Here is a 19920-nt window from a genome sequence, read left to right as displayed (position 1 = left end):
AGATAGAAGTTTCTTTTCATCACTCTGGAGGGATGAGACTAAAAGATTAAGACTGTTAAGAAGGCTAAATATAGCTGAATCCTATATTTCGATCAGTGGTGATGAAAATTGTAAATTTTCAATAGCCTGAAAAAATAAAATCACTAATTCTTACTTAGTTTACTGTTAAATTATTATTTGAAGATAAATATGGTTTGAAGACCAATATCCTATCAAATACAATTTTGTGGTTTTGCAAAAGACTATAACAAATATTAACATGGCAGATTAAATTGTTTCATTTAAAACAGCTGAATTGTGGTATTTAGATTGATGTGTGTATAAGTTTTTGTATGTGTATATATTAATATTCCACTATGTGCTAGTTCACTTTTATAGTTTTAGATATGTGTGTGTGCATGCGGGTATTTCATCCATTAATAACTTTTTTAAATCCCATATAATTAACCTACAGTTCACCCAGATATGTACTCGATAATTCTCTGCTGCACACAGTCACTCTGAAGCCAATCTAAACTTTTTATTTTCAAAGTTTCACAGAGATTTTAAGTGTATTTGTTTTATAAGTTAATATGTAGTATTCTTGATGTTTTACATGTTATCTCGATTGGCTTCTATGCAAAGCAGAATCCAAAGCCCTTTTCAAATGAACCAAAAAACATATCTCTTTCTATCCCCTTATAACCATGTTTCTCCCAATTACCTCCCGAAGATATATTTCATTAAGAAAATTGCAAAGACAATTCCATCCAGTTAATTCTTAGTGTTGACCATAGTGGACAGAATTATTGCCCTCTCCCCACTGGATGTGGAGGCCCAGCGTGACTTGGGTCTTACTGAAAATTCATGATATGCCTGGGTAATTGAGCTGGGGATATTTCCAGGCCAACTGTCTTCTATGAAACAGAGTAGAATTACAGTCAGGGAAGATGTAAATGCAGATCATCATTCCTCAGAGATTTCTCTTGGCTGAAAGCATAGATGTGATTAGACATTCAACAGTTTCTCTTCTTCAAACTAATCTGTTTATCTCCATGTGGGTGGGCTAAAAACCAAATCTGAAACCTAAAATTGTTTTGTCATCAGTGTTGACTGTCAGAGACTCTGTCTACATGAAGCCAAAACATCCAGATGGAAACTGAAAAGTAACATCCATCATCTAAATATTTTCCTTTCCCAATGCCAAGCATATAGATACTTGGAAACAATGTCATGGTTGACCGAATGTTTCACTTTTAATCTAGATGTTTTGGCATTGTTTAGATACAATCTCAGTTGCAACTTCTCATACAAAATTCCTAGATCTGTAGTGTGATAGATACGTTTTTAAAAATAATTCACTTAAAATTCTTATATATATGGATAAAATCCTGGCTATATGGGTTGGGATAGAAGTAATTATAAATCCATATGTATATGTGTGTATATATATATATATATGTGTGTGTGTATATATGTGGATTTTTAATTACTTCTATCTTGGATTTGTATGGATTTTTACTTCCACATATGAATAAATTCTTCACATGAATACATCATTATCTTAGGTACCATGGGGGAATACCATGATGGGTACCCAAGTTGAAAACAACAAGTAGTCACACACATGCACAAGTAACTAAAATGTTTGGCCTGCTGTGATTTGTGATTGTTTTTAATGTACATTTACATAGGACAACTGTAGAGAAGAGAGGCTGGTATGGTTGAACAAAGAGCTCTGGCAAGGTCTCATGGGGAAGCAGATTGGTTTTGGAAATTAAAAATGACCAGAACATTGTAATAAGCATATATGAAAGTGAAGGGCATTTAAGGCATGGGATGTATGAACACGATTCAACAAACCCTGGGCTGTTCATCAAATCCGGCCTGCTGCATGTTTTGGTAAATACAGGTATTGTATATAAGGGCCCAGCCACATCCATGTGTTTGCTTATTATTTACTTCCTGTCCATAGCTACCTTAGCACTGCCTCAGTGACCTATAAAACCAAACATATTTAATGTATGGCCCTTTATAGAAAACAGATTGATACATTTTGGAACATTATGTATTTAAGGAAGCAGCAAAGAGTTCCAGGCGATTGGAACAGAGGCTGCATGCTGCCATTGTTGGTGATTTAGAGTGACAGTATTGAAAGGAGCTTTCTTCCAGATGACCCAAATTTTAGGATAAGACAAAATATTTCTTAGTATGAAGACAATAATAACAAGATTAAGCACATACTTTTGATACAAAATCAGTGGTTTTATATGAAAATGTTCTATGGCTGACAGAAAGGGGGGGTATTTTGGAAAGTGAGCATTTTATTAGCTTAAAGATAATTTTATTTAATTGAAATTGGATGCCACTGGTTTTGTAAAACAATGTAATTATGGTATGAATAAAGAATTTATTCATCTTAAAATACCGAATGCTAATGTTTTGGATGTTACTAGAATTTGTTATTTAAGAATGATGGTCCTAGGATTTGACTGCCTGACATTTGAAAGAATAAAAGAATGGCTTTGGCAAAACTGCCTAAATGTTTGTGACTGGTTTCCTGTTTACACAGGGGAAAAATAACAACTCATTATGTTTTTGGCTGAGTTATTCCAAGTAAGCATTTAGATAATAAGTAGATATTAGTGTGATTATGCTTCCTATTGATGCATAAATGTGTTATACTTCAAAATATATTCCAAGTAAATATTTTCCTATTTTTCATATCAATTGGATATGTTTTGAGGGCTAAAGAACTGCTTTTGCAGAGAGTATATGGAGGACATGGTACATTTTTATGGTTTGAATTTGTGTCTCCAGCCAAATTTCATGTCAAATTGTAACCTCCAATGTTGGAAGAGGTGCCTGGTGAGAGGTGATACGATCATAGGGTTGGACTTTCCCCTTGCTGTTCTCTGGATAATTAATGAGTTCTCATGAGATCTAGTAGTTTCACAGAGGGTGGCACCTTCCCCCCCCCCCCTGCTTTCCTCCTGCTCTGGCCATGTAAGGACTTGACTCCTTCATCTTTGCCTTTTGTCATAATTGTAATTTTCCTGAGGCCTCTCCAGCTATGCTTCCTATACAGCCTGTGTAACCACGAACCAATTAAACCACTTTTTTAAAAAATAAATTACCCACTCTCCAGTAATTCCTTATAGCAATGTGAGAACAGACTAATAGAGTATTGTTCTTCTGAGCTCTGGCCATATCTTATCCGTGGCTTTCTCAAAATGCACAACATAGGATAAATTTAAAGTGGTAGGGAAAAAGAATAAATAAAAGATAAATTCAGATTTAGATATGTGAGAAACACATTCACCCATCCAAACCGAAATGATCTCAGAGACACGAAGAACAGCGGAAGCGAAACTTTTAATGCGGTCTCGCAAGATCGGTGTCTCGTAAGCAGGCACACCCAGGGCAGCTACAGCAGGTAATTTATCTCCTAGCACACAAGTTCCTCCCCCAGTTCCTGACTGGTGGAGTACGATGGGGTTACAATCTTCCCAGACATCACCTAAGTTTCATTATCCCCCTGATAAGGTTATACTCGGTCCCTTTCCCTGCTTAAGTTTCGATTTCCCAATAGCAGAACTTTCTTCCCTTTTATGGGCTGACCCCTCCTCTACATCTTGTTCGCTTATTGTCACTTTGTAAGTGCATGGTCCATGTGGTTTGTCACATCTGCAGGCTGGGGGCCAGTAGTTAGATTTATCATGCCTTGAAAAATGGACCATTTGTGGCTCACACCTGTAATCCCAGCACTTTGGGAGGCCGAGGCAGGCGGATCACGAGGTCAAGAGATCAAGACTATCCTGGCCAACATGGTGAAACCTCGTCTCTACTAAAAATACAAAAATTAGCTGGGCATGGTTGTGCACTCCTGTAATCCCAGCTACTGGGGAGGTTGAGGCAAGAGAATAACTTGAACCCGGGAGGTGGAGGTTGCAGTGAGCCAAGATGCGCCACTGCACACTGCACTCCACCCTGGGCAACAGAGCAAGACCGTCTCAAAAAAAAAAAAAAAGGAAAGAAAATAAAAGAAAATGGACCATTTAAAATGTTTTCTCACAGATACAACTTAAGACCTGGTGTTTTATTTCACCAAATGCTTTTTTTTCTACTTTAAAAGTATACACACACACACACACACACACACACACACACACAGAGAGAGAGAGAGAGAGAGAGAGAAAGAGAGAATTAGGCTGATAATGCCAAGTGTAGCCAATCATAAACTTCTTAATTTTAACTGTTTCAGAAATATTTATATATTCTATGCCGGATAAATGCAATATAACATACACTACTAGTTAGTTATAACATATGGTATCTAGTGACTGAGGAATGTTTCATTTAGAATGAGTAGACATTTTCACAGAAAATTATACTGCAACCCTGATATTAACCTCAAAACATGTGCATTTAAACTACTTAAATTTAATTGCTGTTTTTTAGATGGAACAATTTCCATCAATAAAATTATTACTTCTGTGTACTATTGAAATATAAGGACAAATGCATATATAAAGTGTGCAGAAATGAGTAAATGCGTAATATTTTCATGAATAACAATTGCAAGTTTGTAAACTCATTCAATATTTACTCTTATTGTATTGCTGTATTATTGTTTGGCTGCTGTAATAAAGGCTAAAGAACAAAGAGTTAAACAAGTTCATTTCTTTTCTATAATATTGAGTGTACCTGGGGCAATTCTGTTATGGTAGAATCTAGAAGGATGTCAAAGCAGAGCTTTTCGATTTTGTTGTTGAGGTCCTCGGCTCCACAAACCACTCATTAATTTTTAGTTTGTGTTATGTGGTGATTGCAATATGAGACTTTTACAAGACAGATTTGTTTCCTGGAAGGTTGGCATATGCAGTTAAATAATTTGAACTTTGTAGTGGAGGCTAGCTATCTCCCCTCATAACTATTCCTCTTAGTTTTGTCCAAAGAATAGGAAGGAAGAAACTGGCTCCAGAGAAAGAGGAGGAAAAAAGAGGACTTAAGATACTATTATATGAAGCTGGCCCTCATGGTGAGATGCCCTCCTTTTCGATAAACAGTACATTAAGAGGTGATTTAGAAGATCAGCAATTGTGTTCCCTGTGTTTCTCCTGGAAGTATTTTTTTTTTAAATATCCACTTGAATGCTACATGAGTGTTGAGATTTTTGTCTACCTTGTTCATAGTTCTATCACCTGTACTTAGAAAAGTGCCTGACGCATAGCAGCCAGTGAACGTGAATAAATGTTCTGCCGATTTCAATACTGGCTTCTATCTTTTGATGTAAGATACCTATTTAGCTCTGCTAGGGCATATGTCTTCTAACTAGGGCACAATAGAGAAAATGTCTATTCCATTCAAAGACTAATAGAATTCAGGAAAATCAACATGAGGAAACAATTAACTATCTGGTCCGCAATAATTTTGCTTTGAAAAATTTGGCTGTAATACAAATATTAATACATTTTTATGAAGTGTTCAATATGAGATCTGTGCATGATTATTTTATCTATTACATGTTTGATGAAAAAATATCAGTTCTACTTAATGGTAAAATAGTCCAATACATAAATGTTATTTATTGAGATATACTGTTCCATTTTCTTTTAGCATATAATTCAGAGATGTAATTTTTTTTCTAGGTAATGCATTATATTATTGTGAACACTAAAGAATAATGTCTTCTTTTGATTATTGCATTGTGGTCCCATAAAATTTATATTCTTGGAAATGTGTATGTGTGTTTGAGATGATTTAATAGCTTTTAAATACTAAAAACGAACTGTTCTTTTTTATATATAATCTAGTATGAAAGAATTTGATCAAATTTATTATAATAAAAAGTATTAGAAAGGGAAGAATAGTAAATACAAAATGTGTCATTCAAGAATAAAGCAATCCATGACTAAAATATAAAAAATGTAAAGGAATTAGTCTGAAGGAAATTTAAAGCCTGGTTGTCAAGGTTTTTTGGCAATGTAGAAAAACGTCCCTTGTATAGAAGCATGTAATTATGCACATGTGTGAAAAAAATTTTCCTCTTTTAAAAGGATATATTACTTTCCTATTAGCAAAAGAGTTAGAAAATGTTTCCAAAATTTAGCAACTGGGTTCTAGTAAATCTAAATCATGTCAACCAAATAACTCATATGAAATACCTAGTAACTAATTCTGCTGAAGTGAGATCAAATAGGAAACTTGAATGTAATGCAACTAGTTCTATGAACAAAGTTGTAATTTCTTACAATTTGAATTTTACCACTAATAAACATTTTAAATAAGCCTCATTAAAAAAAGTGATGAAATAAAGTGCTGATTTGTGGGTTTGGCAGTTTTACAGTACTTTGAACAAGAGATACTAGGGATAATATTCGATGGTATAAGTTAGAAAGAATTTAGAGGAGTAGATCTGAGCAGGCAGTGAAAACCACATACAAGAGGGAGACCACCTAATTAAAATGAAAGTGAGTGATGAGACTGTCAATCTTGTTAGGTCTTTTAGAAATTATTCTGTTCATTAGGACTTTTTATTCCAGAATTGTAATGGGTATATCTTTTAAAATAACTGAAAATATTTTTAAAATGAAGATCACTCTATTCCTAATTTAAATTAATATTGAAATCAGCCTCCTGCATAAACATAATTGTTTATTGAAAATATAGAAGTTTCTCATTGTTTAAAGTATTTCTTTACACTTGTGAGAAATGAAATGAATTGAAATGTCTTTCCAAAGACAAGAAGCAAAATGTGAATATACTGCTAGAGGACACACATTCCTAGAGTGACTGGGGTCGTTTATAGCAGAAGTGGCTACCACAAACCAATTTGGTGGAATCAGTAATGCTAACTGGGTCTGTCCTGAGCTAATTAAGACATAGGGTCACTTTCCCTTTATGTTTTTCCATTACACATGATTTTTAGTTTTAATTATATTTTAATTATTTATGAAAGATTTTTCTAGAGTAACAATCTTGGTCTGTGGAGAAGGAAATTAGATGTGAGAGAGATTCTTCTGGAGGTGAAATAGTTCTGGGCTCTATTTTGGTTACAGGCCAAACTATGAAAGCATATATAATCTGGTCTGTTCTTGGTTTCATGGTAGAAGCTACCTGGAGTGTTTCATCTTTGCCAAAGACTATGTAATTAAATCTGCCTAATTCTGGAATGTCATATTAAGGAACTCACTTATCTATAGTTATGTTATATCCTCCAACTTGGGAATAACTCCTGCCTCAGCCTCCCGAGTAGCGGCAATACAGGTGCCCACCAACACGCTTGGCTAATTTTTTTGTTTTTAGTGGAGATGCGGTTTCACCATGTCAGCCAGGCTGGTCTCGAACTCCTGACCTTAGGTGACTTAAGCTGACATTCTTATCTTTGTTATTTTTCCTTTATCAGTTGTTTCTAAATCCAGAAAAAGGAGTAAATAGGGAATGGAAGAAAGAAATTTTGATATTCACCCTCACACCCCAACATAATCTAATTGCTTATAAAGTGACTTTAAACCATACAAGCACTGCCTAAAAGCAAAATATTGCATGACATTGCACAATAATGTTTTGTGTGCATCATAGAAGAATAAACCTAGTAACTATTTGGTAATTATGCTAGATTATGTTTCAATGTATTTTAACAGATATCCTAGATTTACTTCAAAAAATTCTTCTGTTATCCTTCTACCATACCACAATTTTTCTGTAACAAGACCTTTGCAAATACATGATTAGTGTTTTTTTTTTTGTCAGAAATGATCTTACTTAGATCTCTGAAAATTTCTCACTTAATTCAGGTTTCTGCACAAATATCACTTCCTCTGAGAAACCTTCCAAAGAGTGGTAAAGTGGCCTCCTGCTCACCTCATCATCACATCTAAAGTTCTACTCTTTCTGAGCTATTTCTTAATTGCACATGCAACTATCTGTTGTGATGATATGTTTTACATGCATTGTTTTAACTTCACTTACTAAAGCAACTTTGCCTTGTACTGATGTATATTTAGGGCTAAGAGGAGAACCTGGCATATTTTGGTTACTTAATGAGAGTGTGTTGAATGAACAAAGAAGTAAACACTGTGGAACATGTATGGACATAATGGAAATAACTTATACTCCATTAATAGGAGAGATGTACGTCATGCACACTTTCTTTTGAATTGAGTCACATTTCTTCCCCCCTAAAATACATTTACTTGTTTTCTTAAAATACAAAAGTGACTTCAGAGGCTAGAGTTTTCTGCTTACCAAACATCTTTGTTTAATCTTGGGGAAGCATGTAATTCCATTTTGATTATAATGAAATAACTTGTCCTTTAGAAGAGTTGTATTAACTGCAATTGTTCCTGCTAATGGAAGCCTGAGCACTAGTATAGATCATTTTAGTCTGTAGATTTACAGAAAAAAGCTAGAAATCTCCGCTGTAAGTAACTTAGAATAAAAATTGAAATATAAGAGATCTTGGAGAAGAGATGAGGATGAGTGCAAAGCTAGTTACTGCTATCATAACAGTACATAGCTTTTAGCTTTTATGTACTACTGAATAGTTTCAAAATGTGTTCTTTCATTCTCTTATTTGACAAGTTAGGGGAATGAGAGTTTTTATTTTGTTTTACTTTTGTCGTTGGTTTTTTCTTTCTTTTTACTTTTAGAATTTAGAGTATACTCTCTGGCCTATAGAAATTTGTAAATGGGAAGTTTGAGTACCAAGTAGTAAGCATTCACATGGAGATCACACTGAGCCAAGTACTGTGGGAGCAGTGAGAAGGGAGGATCTTACTCTGACTGGAGAAGTTAGGGCAGGCTTTATGGTGTGGGGGACATTTGACCTGTGTCCTGAATGAGCCAGGAAGTAATGTGTGTGTGTGCGTGTGTGTGTGTGTGTGCATATATGTGCATATATATGCATATATATATATATATTTTTTTTTTTTTTTTGAGATGGAGTCTTGCTCTGTCACCTAGGCTGGAGTGGATTGATGCAATCTCAGCTCACTGCAACCTCCACCTCCCGAGTTCAAGAGTCCCAGGTAGCTGGGACTACAGGTGCCCGCCAACATGCCTAGCTAATTTTTGTGTTTTTACTGGACATGAGGTTTCACCATGTTAGCCAGGATGGCCTCGAACTCTTGACCTCAGGTGATCCCCCCCAACCTAGGCCTCCCAAAGTGCTGGGATTACAGGCATGAGCCACCACGCCCAGCCCTGGATTATATTAATATTTATAAATTTTCATCAGTATCAATGAGATTTTTAAGAAAGTACAAATTCATTATATTATGAGACATCAATGTTTCTATAAAGTGCCCTAAGAAGATGGTTACATCCTTCCTCTTAGGCTCATCACTGTCTCCTGGCTGCTTCCTTCCCCAAATATGTTTCCTATAAGATGACTCCATTTCTCAGTGGCTTTCTTTACTTGATTCTATCCTATGATTTCATGAAGCCTGAAACCATCTCTTCATGTCAGGTTATTCTCAATTCACTTTTTTTCAACAGTATTACTGAATGCTTTAGGCCTACGGGATGCAGTGATGATGATGACTGAGTCCTTGCTCTGAAAGAGTTGACTATTTTTGCAACTTGGACTGTGTTCAGTTGGCAGCTCCTTTCTGCTCCAAGGAATGTCTGCTGGGCTCACTCACTCACTCATGTGTCTGCAATCAGCTAGCAGCTTAAGTGAAGTTCAAGTATCCAACATGCCTACATTTATATTATCAGATTTATATTATCCTTGCTCAGCTGGAATTGCTGGAAGAAGTGGAGTTGGACTTCTCTCTCTCTCCCTTTCACCTCTTTGTCCAGTATTCTTACTTCTTACGGGCCCTTTATATCTACCTGAACTTTTATCATCAAGGAAGCTTTCTTACATGGCTTGTCATAGCATCAAGAAGAAATAGACATTCTTTGGATGTAAACAAATTCATCAACACAATACCAAGAACTTTATACACACACTAGGATAACATAGAGGTTGAACTTCAGCATATCTTTTCTATAAAAAAAGTATGCTAATAACTTAGGATGTGGTTAATCTGATACTGTTTTAATAGCAGAACTTCATCTGTAGGTAATTTGTTGTAAAATAAAAACATCAACAAAATTAAAATAATCTAATTTTAAAAAGAATTAGGCTACTAAAATCTGCTTTATATTAGTTCAATTTTGCATATACACAAGCACAGTATTTAGGGTGCCGATGCCACTGGGAAGAGATGTACAAAATATTTTTCAAAATTGAGCAGTGGTGAAAATAATTTTAAATAGAATGAATTATGAGCCAGAAATAAAGAGCATTTACTGTATCATCTAAATGCAAATAAAAGCAACAAACAGGATTTTGAGATCATTCTAAGCCTTTTTTATAACTGAATGAGACTACAGAGTGACAGCAGGGCAAAACACAAAGTTTAGTTGGTAGAGCCATGTTGTAATATAAACATCTCATTTCCAAACTTGTTAATTAAGACAGAGGATTTTCCTTATGACTATTTAATATTAATGTGGAAAGAAATAGGGAGTAAAATATCTCAAGGAAGCCCTATGCCAAAGTGTTGACTAATTCTAGAACCAGGGACCCTATTCAAATGCACACATCTTTATTAAAGAACCTTGCTTTAAATTTTATCAGCTAAAAGCTTTAGTGTTATTTTTAACTAAATGGTTTCTACCATATAAAAATGGAGGAACATTTAAGAATTGGAATTAGAGCATTCCTAAGTGTCAATGCCCTCCCATCATCAGAGACCAGTGGGAACAGATCTGTAGTTGTACAAATCATGTTGATCAATAAGTTGCAGAAAGGGAGGACACACGTGTAACTGGGGATGTTTTAGTCAGAGGATGTTGGGAAGAACTTATAGGATTTGTGCTTGTGTTAGGTAATTGTGCAGAAGGTGTAAGAAAATGTTATTTTGTTGTAGGTTAAATCCAATCAGGAAGTGGGAATAATTCTATGATTTTACATATTACCATTATCTAGAAGGTGGTAAGAACAGAAGGAAATTAAGGCTGTAATTAATAAAGAATCACTGGTCACTTGTATTAGCTAGAAGTAAAAGGACTACCTGGTCATTTTTGTAGTTGCTCAATTACCTTGTTTCTGTCTATGCTCAGACAAAAAAAAAAAAATGACCAGAGTGGTGTATTTTTCATGTTTTTCTCTCCCTACTTCATTATGGTCACAGTCTTAAGTCTTGTGTGATGTTGCTCTGCTATGTGACTGCTCTTCAGAAGAATATCATGGCTTATGTATGCGCACCAGGCCAATTCTTCATAATCCCAAGGCCTAACTTTTAGGACAAGTCTATTTCCTTGATGTCAGGGCTATTTGGTTTTTCTTTTTCTGATAGTTACATCAAACTAAATCTTGGAGCAAATTATTCCATACAAACAGGCATTTATTAATCAGATTTTCTTTAGAAAGAAGGATACAGGCAATCATAAAATCTATCCTATTGTCTCCATGAAGTCTCAACTCTTTGTACTTTAGATGATCTCATCACATTTTATGAAAAGTCAACATTTGGCAGAGTTATCAGTGATCCAGAGACAAGAGCCTATCGCTGATATACTTAAAATCAGCAACAAGAAATGCTTCCAAGCAAGCAGCTCATCAAAGACCTGTTTACCAATCATGCCATCTCTGAAGGAATAGGGCTCAGGTCCCTCTGGGCTTTAATGATATCTGCATACATGATGGCAAGTATCTATAAACCATGTTGTCCAGTCTATTTTCTTTATTTTTAGCATTGTCAATAAGAGACTATTCATTCTTCCAAAACAAGTTGTGAATTTTGCCAATACAACTATTTGTATTGCATTTTATATGCTAATAAATAAAATGTTATGTGTCAATTAAGAGACAGATAAATGAAGGGCTTGAGTGCTGCCTCTAGTGTGCTTGGGCTCAATGATACAATGTTAACTAACTAACTACCTGGAAGTGTAGGTTCTCATTCAGGGCAATTGATTCTTACCAGTGTCAGCTGAGATACTATATAACTCAAACAGAATGAGCTTCATCTCACAATCTTAAAGTATTTCAAAGTAAATTATAAATATTGTAACAACACCAATATTTCCGTGTTAGTGTGTTAATTTGAGCTATCCATCAATTTGCTTTGTGGGAAAATTTTCCTCGGCCTACCATTGGTCATATAAGGCTCACTCATTGGCTAGGACCTGCCTGGAAAGAGCAGGAGGTCTTCTCAGCTGATTGGCTAGTTACATTTGAAGGATCATCTGAGCAGTGCCTCTCCGTGGCTGTATCACCCAAATAGACTGAAAGTTTTGAGTGAAGTTTATCCTTTTCACTTTTATATTACTCCCTGAAGAACATAAAATTGAAGGTAAAGGGTATAACAAATTAATTTTACTCAATCATTAGCATAGTTTTAGTATTGCAGCAACATTTTTATTGCCAGGAACATTTTAGTAAGCAGAATATGGTTTTATTAACTTTACTGTCACTTAAAAATTCTATGATTAAAATGTAAATGGTATATTCTTTATAAAATGCGTATACAATATGAATATTCACAACTCTAAATATCTGCTGCAATCTCTGGTAATTGCATGTTGCATATTCATACTCATAACAACTGTAATTTTTCACAATAAGCAGTAGCAACAATTTCCCTGAGAAGTTTATAATTAAAAAAAGTCCAAATAGATACTTTGCAAATGGATACAGTCTCATAACCAAATTATTCTAAGATGCAATTCCCAAAATGATTGATAGGTCAGTCATCCAAGAAGGATGATCATCATGGTCTTATAACTTTCAGCTGTGCTGTAAAACATGCACCGTGAAGGCACTTGAAATTGTGGTCATCTGGAAGAAATTAAGAGAAGGGTAAACCCAGAACTTCTAATGTAATTATTTTGAAAGGGTGAAATACTACCAGCATCATACATTTTTGAGGTCTAGACATTTTCTTACAATTTGTTTTGTAAATAGGTGTGGTGATGGAAGTAACTTTTTGCTAATAACAAAATACAGATATTTGTAATTATTTGCTTCAAAAACAATAGACCAATATCCCTGTAGTAGCATCCCTCTCACTCAGTAAATTCAGTTATGTTTTAAGGAGCTAAGGACACAAAATGAGAAAGTTAAGCAAGTCCTTTAGATGTTTTCTGCTTAATCTTGTAATGCTTCCTGCAGGGTGTAGGTAAGATTCCTATCTTGTTCACTCTTTCTAGAGTCACTACCTGGATTACTTAAATATATCCTATGTTGTACAGTCTAAGCTGACTAGTAGGCGATGGCATCTAAGAAGAGAAAAATCATGATTGTGTTCAAAGACCCAGAATTTACTAATCTACATAAGTGCCAGTGAAAGGGGTGGCATATTGATCACTTTTTCTTCTTACCTATAGAAAACATGAAGAATGTACCATGTATTATTTTTATAATTTTTGGAAAGAAATATAAAAATGACAGCAGTCACTCTTCATGACACTAAAGCAATATTACATAGTAGTTATTAATTTAACCTTTTCCTTTTTGATTTGGTGACTTTTCAATGCTGCTCTTCCTGTGCACAGGGACATCATCTTGAGAAAAGCAAATTTGGAATGTAAAAGGTCACTGTCATATTGTGCTTATTTTTGCTAAAGGTATTGGCCATTTGAAGGTGTAAACTTTCAACTTGAAATTGTAATTGTAGAAAGAATTTAAAATGCTATTAATATATTTCTGTATCAAAGAGCAACAAGAAGGGAACATATTACAAAATTATTCCATTTCCGTTACTATGTGGAATTAGAATTGTATAATTCCACAAGAATGATATAAGAAAAATATAAATACCATTAATACAAATTGCTAATGATTACCTATATAGTAAACTGAAACTCATGTTAAAACCAAAAAATATATATGTTATCCTAATGTGTGTATAAAGTTCTTGGTATTGTGTTGATGAGTTTGTTCACTTCCACACACACATATAAAGACTTTTTCTTTCACAAATGTATTTATATATGTAATATATACATATATATATAAATAAAGCTTATTTCTTTTGGTCTTTTTGTAGAAATTATTTCACTTTAACCCTCTGTATTAATAATATATTAAATGCTAATATTTATTTTTTCTTGGTAAATTAAGTAGTATGAAACAAATTACTTTTCTTTCTGATTCATATTTAGTAAAAATTCACTTTAACCTAAGAACTGAGATATATAAAAGTCACCAAGACAAATTTTATATTTTCAATTATTTAAATCTATTTTATTTTTTAAACCTATACAGTGTGTCAGAAATCAGATAATATTGGGATTTGATATTCTCATCATTTCAATTTCTATACAACAGATCATTTGATCTTCCCAATCATCACATCATTCCTGGGCTTTTATTTTATTTCACACAAGAGTTTTGCCTGGTACAGGCAATCCTCATTGTTCACAGATTTCATATTCCAAATTCTCCTATTCACTGAAATATATTTGCATCCCCAAAATCCATACTTACAGCACTTTTGTAGTTATCTGTGGACATGCATCGACAGGGAAAATATTTGAGTTTCCCAGTGTGCGTGCCCCAGCTGAGGCTGAACAAGACAATGCTCTGTCTCATCTCAGCTCTCAGAGTCTACACAAGTGCCTTTTATGTGATATATTTGCTGCCACAATTTTTCCATGTTTGTGTGTGTTTTGCTGTTTAAAATGTCTCTCAAATGCAATGCTGAAGTACTGTTTTGTGTTCCTAAGCACAAGAAGGCTACGCCATGCCTTATGGAGAAACACTATGTGTTAGGCAAATCTTGATGGGGTAGAATTTATGGTGCTGTTGGCCATAAGTTCAAGGTTAATAAATCAACAACATGTATCAAATAAAGTATATGGACAGGAGGCAGGGAAATGTCAGTAAATCAACAACATGTATCAAATAAAGTATAGGGACAGGAGGCAGGGAAATTCTGGGCAGAAGAGGGTGTGTCCCTGTCAAGGCCCCACCCTCAAGCTTGGAACCACAGCCCAAAGTGAGAACATGCATTCCTGTTTTCAAAACATTCCTGTTTTGAATGTTGCCTTTTGCAAAAGCACCCATTGCCCACCCTGTCTCTCATCCTGTACCCATGAAAACCCTTGACCTGGTTGGCAGAGAAAAGTGGCTGAACGTTGAGAAGAGAAGCAGTAGCTGGGTGGTGGAGACTACGGCTGGATGTCAGAGAGAAGCAGCTTGACTTTAGAGGAACAGCTTGACAGTGTGGCTTTGAGGACAAGTCTGGCTGGGGAAGCCTGGACTGCAGGGAAACATAATCTACCCATTCTGTCCCCTTTCCAGCTCCCCATTCCTGCTGAGAGCCACTTTCATCAGCAATAAAATCTGTCGCATTCACCACCTGTATTAGTTCATTCTCACACTGCTAATAAAGACATACCTGAGACTGGGTAACTTATAAAGGAAAGAGGAGCAAAGTCATATCTCACGTGGTGGCAGGCAAGAGAGTTTGTGCAGGGAAACTCCCATTTATAAAACCATCAGATCTCGTAAGACTTATTCACTATCATGAGAACAGTGTGGGGGAAACTGCCCCTATGATTCAATTATCTCCACCTGGCCCCTCCTACAATATGTTCGGATTAGGAGAACCACAATTCAAGATGAGAATTGCATGGGGACACAGCCAAACCATATTACCACCCTTCAATTCATTTGTGCATCCTGATTTTTCTTGGACGCTGAACAAGAGCTTGGGTACCATGCGTGAGGATGCAAAAGGCTGTCACACTGACCCTCTGCCCCTGCTGGTGGAAGGCAGCTGCCTCACACAAAAGGTCAGAGGGCCCACTGAACTATGAATACGTAAGCTGTCTACTGATGGCAATGCTAAAAGACGGCTGACTGTAACACTTTGCGGCCTTGGGCCGTCATGGGTACTCCCCCTTAGATGCTGCTGATGCGGGGCCCACACAGAATTTTGCTCCTACTGGTGCCCAAAAGCACTGTCCCCAGCTCTTGCACCCACTACCTGCATGATCCCTCCCATGAGGGGTGGAGCACAAGGGGTTTGGGGTTTGAGTGAGTGGAGTTCGAGTCTGCCTGTGCTGAAGCAGCCAGTTGGCTCCAGTGCCAGTTGCTTTGGCACCGGCAGGGGCAGTTTCTGCCCATGAAGAGGTCAGGAAAAATTCCCTGCTTCAGTATTTTTGAACAGAAACATATATGAGCCATGGTTATATATTGAACAGGTGATAAAAATCTATCACTAGACAGTGGTGGGAACCTAGCCCTGTATTTCCCTAGGAACAATAGTTCAGTATTGACTAGCTGAGCATTTCAGGTAACTTAAAATAATATAACTACTAGGAATACAACTGACTGTATTAATTCACTCTCAACAAATGTTCACTTATTTGTTTCTTCAGGTGGCATTCAGGGACTGTTTCTACTATCTTCCATTTTATAAAGAAAAATATCAAGTTCCTGGACAAAACATCATGGTCTCTGGCACAATAAAAAATTATTTCAAAGAAATTTATTTTTTGTTATGGAATTACTTGACATTTTATGTAACTGCATTTTACTGTTTGCCTTGTAATTTTTGATAAACAAGAGTGAACTTTTAAGTCCACATTTCTATGACTAAGAACTCTTATATAGTGGAATAGAAGAGACGACATCCAGAACATGGTAGGAGAAAGAAGCATAGGAATGTGGAGCATTTAGCATGTCCTCTACAGGGGTGATAAATAGCCTGAGTACTCCATATAGAAAGAATAGCATTTGCTTAACATCCACTGAAGCTGAACACAATGTTAAATGAAGAGTATGAAAACTGAATGGAAAGAAACAAGATTATGCCAAAACATCCTGAACATGTGTTCATATTAAACATTTCAGCTTGAAGATATTAAGTCTTTTTAAGTCTGCATCCATAGTCTTTCTATAAATGGCAATGAATAAATATTAAAATGATGCAAACCAATATTCAAGTTCAAAATTATAGTAAGATCCCTTGGAATAAAAATTCAAAGGACAAGGATTCTGTATTAGTTCATTTTCACACTGCTATAAAGAACTACCAGAGACAGGGTGGGGAGGCCTCAGGAAACTTACAATCATGGTGGAAGGTGAAGGGGAAGCAAGACACCTTCTTCACAGGGTGGCAGGAAGGAGAATGAAGTCAGGAGGAAATACCAAACACTTATAAAACCATCAGATCTCATAAGAACCCACTCACTATCAAGAGAACAGCGTGGGGAAACTGCCCCTATGACTCAATTACCTCCACCTGGTCTCTCCCTTTACATGTGGGGATTCTGGGGATTATGGAGATTATAATTCAAAATTAGATTTGGATGGGGAGAATCCAACCATGTTAGATTCTAAAGCTACAGTTAGTATCTTGTATCATATGATGTGGCAAGGATTACAATTGGCCACATGACTTCCCATTGTTCTGGACGATGTAAGAAGTTCTGGAGATAGATAGTGAGGGTGGTTACACATCAATGTGAATTCAGTTCCATAAACTGTACACTTAAAATAATTAAAATGGTAAATTTTATTATGTATATATTTTACCACAATTAAAAAATAGTAGTTCCAACAGGAATAAAGTTATATGTAATTTCACAAATTAAGTACCACAAAAATGTTTCAAAAGACCAATGCATGGGCTATAATTTACAGCTTTGTGCTCCTAATGAGGAGAGATCAAGACACAGCTTATTGTTCTGAAAGACAAGTAGCTTAGTGGCTTGGTGACTAGAGAAGTATTTTTACAATATTTTCGGGTAGTAGGAGCCCTAACTTTGTTTCAAAAATTGTTGTCTCCTTTAGAAGCCTAGAAAGCTAAATGAAGGTAATCAAGAATACACAGAGAGAGGATGAGAGAGAGAGAGAGAGAAGAAAGGGCCTCCTACCATAGTTGAGATGGAAACACAATAGGAAGACATTAATATCGAGAAAGATAATCATAAAGTAAACAACTGCTATGTGCAATTACCCAGACATATTTAAAATAAAGAAAATCTGGGCCGGGCACGGTGGCTCACACCTGTAATCCCAGCACTTTGGGAGGCCGAGGCGGCCAGATCACGAGGTCAGGAGATCGAGACCATCGTGGCTAACACGGTGAAACCCCTGTCTCTACTAAAAATATAAAAAATTAGCCAGGCATGGTGGTGGGCGCCTGTAGTCCCAGCTACTTGGGAGGCTGAGGCAGGAGAATGGCATGAACCTGGGAGGCAGAGCTTGCAGTGAGCTGAGATCGCACCACTGCACTCCAGCCTGGGCGACAGCGAGACTCTGTCTCAAAAAAAAAAAAAAAAAAAAAAAAAATCTGAATGGTATATTTTGTTTAATCCTAAAAATAATATTTGAACATATATAAAATAGGTCTATGAAATACAGAAATTAGAATCAATAACTATAATAAAAATCAGAAATAATGGGAACAAAAAATACAGCAACAGATATTAAGCAAAAACAATAGAATGAATCCAAAATAAGAAAGAATTACTGAACCTAAAACAGAACTGAGAATTCACTCAGATGATATAAACACATACAATAATATTTAAAAGATATGATGATAGTTTCAAGAGCTAAGATGTACTAAGAGGTTCAGAAGAATGCGATAGATGGAGTGGTGACAAATTATATTTGAAGGGACAACTACTAAGAATTTTCCCAAAGTGAGGAAACACATGAGAATTTAGGTTGAAAAATACACATTAGTATATGGGAGCATAAACAAGATTTAATCAAAATCTAGATATATTTTGTGAAAATATTTACATGTCAAGGTCAAAGGTATAATGTTCTTCAACCTTACCAGGGAGATAAAAGAGACTTCCTGTAATGGAGTAGGCAGTTTCTCTAGATCATGACAGATGGCCTATTATAGAAAATATAAGATAATAGACAAGGATTGCCAGGTAAAATATAAAATACCTGGCTAAATTTAAATTCCAGATAAAAATGAATTTAAGTATATCTCAAATATTTCCTAGAACATACTTATTCTACAAAGGTTGATGAAAGTGTAGTTTATTTATAAAAGGAAATATTATTCAGTCTTAAAAAGAAGGAAATTATGACATTTGTGAAAACATGAATGAACCCTGAAGATATTATGCTAAGTGAAATAAGCCAGTCATAGAAATACAAAAAGCAGTATGATTCCACATATAATGAGGTATCTAAAATAGGCAAACTCATAGAAGCAGAGGATAGAATAGTAGGGCCTTTGTAGGGAGGATAAATGGGGCATTACTGTTTCATGGGTATAAATTTTTAGTTATATAAATGAATAAATTCTAGAAATCTGTTGTACAACACAGTGCCTATAGTTAACAATAATGTATGATGCAGTTAAAAAATTGTTGAAATCATGTTAACAAAGAAAACATGAAAACAAAACAGAGGACAAGGACACTCTTAGAGGTAATGAGTATGCCTATTACCTTGATGGTAGTGATGGTTTCATAAGCATATACCTATGTTTAAAGGTAATATGCATCTGTACCCCAACACTTCTCTTTGACATGTTTCAGAAACCTGCAAAATTATTTTAATTAGCCAGTCCATAGGGAGTCCAGAAAATATAGCTACCACCACACTACTTGGCATGAGTAAGCTGCTCACAACAGCTCCAGCTTACTGTTATCTTGTCCCTGGGTAAAGCCCCTGTGTGGCTCCTGTTTTACAGCCTTCTCCCTTTTGGATCTGCAGATAACAAAAAGTGCCTGCTTTTCATCTATCAAAGTGTCAGTATGTTTTGCCCCATCATTAAAAGAACATTTAGACAGTAGGGCCAAGATGGCTGATCAGAAGCAGCTACGGTGCATGGCACTCATGGCGAGGAACAAACGAGGTGAGTAAATACAACACCTTCAACTGAAACATTCAGGTACTCACATTGGGACCGATCATGGAAACAGCTTGATCCATAGAAAACAAGGAAAAAGCAGGTC

Source organism: Hylobates moloch, unplaced genomic scaffold (genome assembly GCF_009828535.3).
Source record: "Hylobates moloch isolate HMO894 unplaced genomic scaffold, HMol_V3 SCAFFOLD_4, whole genome shotgun sequence".
Taxonomy (NCBI): Eukaryota; Metazoa; Chordata; class Mammalia; order Primates; family Hylobatidae; genus Hylobates; species Hylobates moloch.
This window is presented reverse-complemented; position numbering follows the sequence as displayed.